The following is a 7,913-nucleotide window of genomic DNA, read 5'->3' on the forward strand; positions in this document are numbered from 1 at the left end:
CATCTCTGTGTTCCTCCTCTTTCTCAAATCTCCACAAATTATACAGAAAACACAGAAGAGGAAAATCCTGCGGAGTTTTCTGCTTTTTTATTCAACAGACTGACATGTAAATGCGAGTGTAAGTGTTGTTCTCCGACACTCTGATCGGCAGCTAATTGTAGCCGTCAATTATATAAGATGCTCTTTTACTTCAACACAAACCCGGATCAAACACAATCACCTCTCCTGCCTGAGAGAGAGGGGGGGGGGGGGGGGCAGGAGAGAGAGAGAGACTGAGAGAGATGAGAGAGAGAGATGAGAGAGAGAGTTGTCAAGATGATGACTGCGTTTATTTGCATTACACGTTTGAATATAAATATTTGTTGATTTGTTCATTTTATGTCTCAAATGGTGTCAAGGATCTTGAAAGTGCTGCCTGTCTGTATGTGACTGCGACGGACAGACAGGCAGACAGACAGACAGACAGACAGACAGACAGATAGACCAGTAGCACCTCATTGCAGTACATGAGATCCAGGGCGCGGAGTTGGATCCAGATCTAAGGGGCTGGATTAGGGGTGGGGTTATGGATCAGGGGGTGGAGATGGGCTGGATTAGGGGTGGGGTTATGGATCAGGGGGTGGAGATGGGCTGGATTAGGGGTGGGGTTATGGATCAGGGGGTGGAGATGGGCTGGATTAGGGGTGGGGTTAGGGATCAGGGGGTGGAGATGGGCTGGATTAGGGGTGGGGTTATGGATCAGGGGGTGGAGATGGGCTGGATTAGGGGTGGGGTTATGGATCAGGGGGTGGAGATGGGCTGGATTAGGGGTGGGGTTAGGGATCAGGGGGTGGAGATGGGCTGGATTAGGGGTGGGGTTAGGGATCAGGGGGTGGAGATGGGCTGGATTAGGGGTGGGGTTAGGGATCAGGGGGTGGAGATGGGCTGGATTAGGGGTGGGGTTAGGGATCAGGGGGTGGAGATGGGCTGGATTAGGGGTGGGGTTAGGGATCAGGGGGTGGAGATAGGTAGGTTTTTTGTATATGTAAGGTGGGAGGAGTTGACAGACAGATATATAGAAAGACGGTTAGACAGGCGGGCTGACAGACAGACAGGCCACTGTAAACAGGGCCGGATTATCCATAAGGGCACTTGGGCCAGTGTCCAGGGGCACCAAACATTCACAACCAATAGGGGGGCACCACATGACAAGCTTAAAAAATATTTTTCGTAAATTGCTGTTATTAACTTGAAATTCTTGAAAGACCATACATAACTCGTTAATGAACACTAATTTAACAATAATAATAAATTATAAATAAATAAAGATTACATGACCACTATCACTCCCCCCTCCCCAGTCTGTCAGAGGTGAGTTGGTCCACAACAGGTACGCGCAAATGTCATTCATTTTTTTAACGGCTACAGAAAATAAATCTAAATCAAACATGGACAGACGTCAATTGAGTGGTTTTGCAAAAAGAAAGTTACAGAAAGACAAGGACGCTAGACGTTTAGCTACAATTCAAAATGTTCCAGGGATGGAAAGTTTTGTTGTGAGAGCATCAGCGCTGAGTCCGACGGAGCCGGTGTTCTGACCATTTGTGCTGTCTTGTTGAAAAATGCTAATGTTACCATAGCGCGAATCGATTACAGAGAATGTTGAGTAATATTATAAGAAGTGGAGACGGTAACAAAGAAAAGGACTTTGGGCATGTAGTTGCTCAAGGAAGAAGCAGTTCTGCACAACTTAATACATGAAAACGTTTTAACAGATTTAGTGTCTCTTATTTGTCCCCCCTTAAATAATGTTGTTGTTGTTTTTTTCACTAAATGCAATTATTGTGCACTTATGATTATTTTAGACTAAATTTTACTGCTGAGTTACCCACTAATCTAGTTTATAATAGATTTTTTTTTTGTCAGGTTATGATCATATTTATTTATTGATTTTTTTATTTGTTGTTTTTCTTTATAATGAAGTTGTCTGTATTAAGTAGATTGTGTTTAACACAAAATAGTGATTATCAGTTCAACACAGAGTTTTAGAAATTGAGCTGGTATCGGATCGGTATAATTCGATATATAAAGTTAACTCTATGGAGGCCGTAATATATCAGACTCATGGTTAAAGTTAAGTTTCTCCAGCTCTCCTCAGGTTGGCAAAAGGTGCATCTCCAAATGCATCAGATTGATGCTTTAAAATGTGGAATATTTAAAATTTTCTTCAGGGGGAGCATGCCCCCGGACCACCCCAGGGGTAATAAAACCTTCTCACTTTTTTTCTCCCTGACCCATATTCATGCCTGTAAAGGTAAGAAAGCTGATAGATGTATTATTATTTACGTTAGGCAAACGTAGGGGGCCTTTTGAGGTAAAGTGCCCAGGGGCACCACACTGTCTTAATACAGTCCTGACTGTAAATCTTAACTTTTTAGTTAACTTAATGTCCAATAATTTTTTTTAACTTACTTTTTTAAACTTACAATGTAGTAATCTGTACTGTCTGCATGCTATGCCTTCATTACTTAGAAAACCAAAGTACACATTACTTGACTGGTTTGAGTGCCATTTTGACAAAGCAAAAGAAAAAAAAAAAAAAAACAACACTTTCCAGTCATCTTGAATGTTATTGTCAATACAAATACAAATGGAGAACATCACATAAGGTGACTTTCATTAATTCATGTAGATTTCCTCAAATTTCTGGTTGGGTTAGGGTTAGGGTTAAATTATTTCCATGATTTGAATGATTGTATTAATTACATATAACCAAAGTTCATGTATAAAATTATCTTTTAACATTTTATTCCTCAATATTTGTGACAATATCTTGCAATTTAGCTTGAGTCTCACACAGACTTCAACAGCAGCATGCAAACCAATGGTAACAAGCTGTTTTAATTAATTTAATGAATTAGACCATTTCAAAGTTATTTGCTGTATAACCCCAATAAAAATAGCAAATAAAATTGTAATGGTAAAATAAAGCCAACAATAGTAAAATAAAGCAATTAATTTATTCATCATGCAATGCACTCTGGGAGAACACTTCCTCAGATCACATATACAATTGAGTTGACAAAACTTAAATGGATTAAGAAAGAAGAACTTGATGCAATTAAGTTATGCTTAAACTACGGCAACGGTTTGCACAATTGAATGAAGTAAATGAACAAATTTGTTTTTATGGTGTGCAGATAGATAGATAGATAGATAGATAGATAGATAGATAGATAGATAGATAGATAGATAGATAGATAGATAGATAGATAGATAGATAGATAGATAGATAGAGAGAGGGGCGGGGCTAATTAGAAACACCTGGAGAGACAAATAAACAAGAAAAACTACAAAAGGACTACAAATCATGGCACAGAACAGGAAATAACTAAAGTCCACACAAGACAGGAATCATGAGACAGACAGACAGACAGACAGACAGACAGACAGACAGACAGACAGGTTTACCTGTTCCAGCATGGGATCATTTTATGGATTTATTTAGTTGTAATTTTGTTAATTTTGTCTTAAGACTTTTGCTTCTATTTTGAATACATGTTATGAATAAAAGAGATACTTTGTTACTAGAACACATTGAAATAACCCATTAAACATGCAAGTCTTGTGCAATCGTTTAAGACAGTTCTCCAGAACCTTAGTGACACTAACCCTTCTTCAAGCATTTTATTACTTTTAAAACCATTAAAAAATTTAATATTAAGGATATTTAACATATATAATATCAAGAACACAAGAATCTATTTAAATAAAAATGCATTTAATATTTATGCAAATATATGAAGTGACATCCTGCCAGTGTCAGGTTTTATATTGTAGTTCTTGATATATGATGTAATCTTGTCATATTATACATGCTTTATAATTTCTGACAAATTAGCATCTGTTTTATGTCTGTATGTTATTTATTTATTGTCATATGACATTTGATATAGAATGATTTGTCTAATTTAATATAAAATCATATAGTGTTCATCCTGCAGATTATGAAACATGAAATTGTGAAATCTCTCTCACACACACACACACACACACACACACACACACACAGCGCGTGTCATAACTTCCACAAGAGGGCCAACCCCTGCCAGGAGAAAGGTTTTATTTCATAGGAGAAATTAAATTTCACACTCGTGCGAAGTTTATACAGCACATAGCAGCAGATCTTTACAAGATTCATATGCAAATGTGCGTCGAGATTAGAGATACAACAATTATTCCAGTTCATGATAAATTATTCATTTAACAACCGTCAATTATTAATTCCACAGGAACAATAAGCCATGTTTCTGTAGGCAAAGCTTCCTATTTTAACGGACCTTTGCCTCTCTCTCTCTCTCTCTCTCTCTCTCTCTCTCTCTCTCTCTCTCTCTCTCTCTCTCTCTCTCTCTCTCTCTCTCTCTCTCTCTCTCTCTCTCTCTCTCTCTCTGTGTGTGTGTGTGTGTGTGTGTGAACGTCAGTATTAATTGTGAATGTTTTCCATTTTCCGGTGTGCTTCAGAAAGCATCGGAACTGTTATAAACGCGCCTGGAGACCTGACCTCTTTACAGAGACACCAGAATCAGCGAATCAGAATCAGGAGAATCAGAGAATCGGAATCAGGGGAATCAGAGAATCGGAATCAGGAGGATCAGAGAATCAGAATCAGGAGAATCATCTCATGTCTGATGAAGAGAGTCCGCGAATAATCAGATCATGCTGTCCTCATCCTGAAGTGCTTCATGTGGAAATCAATGGCTATCTGATGCATGCGGCATTCGCAGCAGTAACCGTGTGTGTGTGTGTGTGTGTGTGTGTGTGTGTGTGTGTGTGTGTGTGTGTGTGTGTGTGTGTGTGCGTGTGTGTGTGTGTGTGTGTGTGTTACACACAGTAGACCAAAGCCTGCGGCTACAGTACAAGAACTCATTTTTAGAGAGTTTGAGATCACTCTCTCCACTTACTCTGCTCTATAACTGTCCATCAGTCTGCCGTGTTTTTCTTTTTCGTGTGTGTGATGCGCTCATGTACACCTGTCATTCACATTAAAATGCGTGTGTGATTGGAACAGGTTTGTTGGGTAAATGCATAATTAATAAGTACAGATGAGAAATGGCTCGCGCATGTATGGCCGCTGTATTTGCACGAGCTGTATCTGTGAACGGTCGGACGGGCTTTTGACTGGTAATACACACACACACACACACACACACACATGAAGATGTGATAATTATGCTAATGAAATACATGCCTGTAACCCTACTACTTTACTGTATGCGCGAGTATATTAACGTGCACGCGCGACGGGGACCCGTAGATCATAAGGGGAAATTACACTTTACTAAAGGAAGACAAACATGAGTTAAATATGCATTTTTACACTGAAAACCATTTTTATATCACACTTACATTTACATCAGTTGATTTTCTAAAAAAGATGCACATGCAATTCGTTTTAGACATTTGAGACACAACCAGATCTTCACATTTATTATATCATTGTCATCCGTTTCTACAGGGATTTGCTTGCATAGTGAATTTATAATTTACCATTTTATTTAAGTTGCAATTGTTATAATGCACCATTGGCATTGACAATTCTGTGGTGTCAAATGTGTGTGTGAGGTGTAACGGGCGCGCGCGCAGAGAGGGGGCGTCTGTCTCCTCATGAACCCGCAGCTCTTCTGTCTGTCTCACACAATATATATAACCATGAGTGACAGACTATACAACACACACACACACACTATACATGTGCAGACAGACAGACTAAAACATGTCACAAAACTTGAAACATAATATACGTGGTCGCATCTAATTACTCATTTTTTATATTTCAAAAATATTTAATATGACTGAATCAGCTTGAATATATTATGTTATAACAGAATAAATCAAATCAAGTAAAAATCATGTTCACTTTTTATATACAAACCAGTCGGAACTGGATTCACGGATATAAACACAAGCGCGCGCATCATCAGTTTAACACAGAATAGAAATAAGTATAAATAATACTAATAACAATAATGACAACTATAATAATAAAAGATAAAATATGACCAATAATATGACTGTTTTATTAAATTAAATGAGATAAATACACACCTGATTGATTATAGAGGATAGAAGCAGTGATGCTGAACAGAAGCATCGATCACACTGATGTCTTCATCATCTTCCTCACCAACACTAACTCTATTCTCATGAAACACGGTCGACATCGGAAGCCTTCAGCTTAGCGCGGGAAACAGAGAGAGAGAAAGAGAGAGAGAGAGAGAGAGAGAGAGGTGCTCGTTCTTGTGTCGGAATCCCTCTGAAATCTCCTCGGCGATGCGTTTCTTTCTTTAAATTTCGACTGGAAATGAGTTTTTAAAAGACATGAATCACAGCAAGAACATCCCGCAGCGTTCAGTCTTTAACAGTCCCGAAAGAACTCCTCTCACCTGTAAAAGACCCTTCTCACCTGCACACCTGCACACCTGTAGACTCACCTGTCACGGGAGAGCGCGCTCCCGCCGCCCTGCGCGCGTCAGAACGGTCCAGATTCAGCAGTCCTCCTCCTCATGTGTGATTTCAGCTTTTGTTTTTATTTCATCCTCTTATTTCTCTGAGAGAGAGATAGAGAGAGAGAGAGAGAGAGAGAGAGAGAGAGAGAGAGAGAGAGAGAGAGAGAGAGAGAGAGAGAGAGAGAGTTAACGTGCCGAACTTTCTTCAAACGTTATTCGTGTCTTCGCAATAAAGGTGCCCGATGCTGTGTGTGTGTGTGTGTGTGCGCGCGATCATAAAACACACACGTTTGGCTCTATTATCCCTCCCTGTGCTGATAGGTGGCGTGTGTTTCTCTCTCTCTCTCGAAAAGAAAAGGAGGAAAACAGTGTGATCGAGGCGTGCGAGCGCAGGTTTGAGTCCTGGAGTGTGTGAGAGGATCAGTCAGGAATAACGCGCCTCTGTTTCTCAGGCTTTATTCTGGACCCAGACACTATAACACACACAACACACACTCCTGCGGCCGAGAGCACAAGGTAAGACACACTCTGCTACCTTCACATCCGCTTTAGCTCTGTCCTGACGCCAGATCGCCTCGCGTTCCGCTGCGGGTCCGGGATGGGTTAGCTCGCGCTAAACACTGAGGTGTGTGTGTGTGTGTGAGTGTGTGTGTTTCTCCTCTTACCTGTGCAGGTGCGCGACACACTGGAGCAACGCCTTCGACACTCACGGCTTATTTTAGAGAGAAAGAGCGAGAGGAACAAACGCGAGGATTGGAGATTTTGAAAGATTTCGCAAAACTATATTTTGTGTGTGATGTTGCAGCGCGCGAGATCAGTGATGCACATCCAGCTGCTAATTTAAACACATTTATAAACACAATATTTACATGCATTTACAAAATATATCATTTATGTAAAGTAAAGCAAAAATTCAAAATTTCAAAATTCAAATCAAAAGTATATTTGTGCAGTTTTTAGATATTTGATGAATGGGTGATTATGAACGCGTTTCTTATTTATTCAAGCACACAGTCGTTATCACTAGAGAGAAATTATAGAGCCTATTTTACAAAGTTTTTAAATGCTGTGTGTTCAGTACTAATACTTTCGGGAAGAGCTAAACACGCAGAAAGAGTCCATTGGAAATAAAAATATATTTCATGGAGTTAATCCAAATTGTATAATTAATAATGAAAAATGTTAGCGTGTTCTCGTTTTATTATATTTCGCATTTACGCCTAAAAACAACCCCTTAATAAATATGCGATTTAACCTCCGCCATAAATAAATTCGAGGAATAAAAACAAAACAACCCGCAGTTTATAGACTATCAGCTCGTCAAATATAAATGTGTTATTATTGCGCTTTTGTGTTTCCGTCAGATGATCTCGACAGGACATGCGCGCGCTCTTAAACTGCTTATTTAGATGTGCATGAGTCGATCAG

At 39.6% G+C, this 7,913-nt stretch overlaps 1 long non-coding RNA gene across 1 annotated transcript; it reads right to left on the minus strand.

Moving 5' to 3' along the window:
- Positions 1-3,579: 3,579 nt before the first annotated feature.
- Positions 3,580-6,609, minus strand: LOC120467920 (uncharacterized). Its single transcript, XR_005620160.2, has 2 exons — positions 6,085-6,609; positions 3,580-5,664 (listed from the first exon to the last, which is right to left on the minus strand). It is a non-coding gene; the product is annotated as an uncharacterized LOC120467920 (long non-coding RNA).
- Positions 6,610-7,913: the final 1,304 nt, after the last annotated feature.

Source organism: Pimephales promelas, chromosome 8 (assembly GCF_988280905.1).
Source record: "Pimephales promelas chromosome 8, fPimPro1.hap1.1, whole genome shotgun sequence".
Lineage (NCBI taxonomy): Eukaryota > Metazoa > Chordata > Actinopteri > Cypriniformes > Leuciscidae > Pimephales > Pimephales promelas.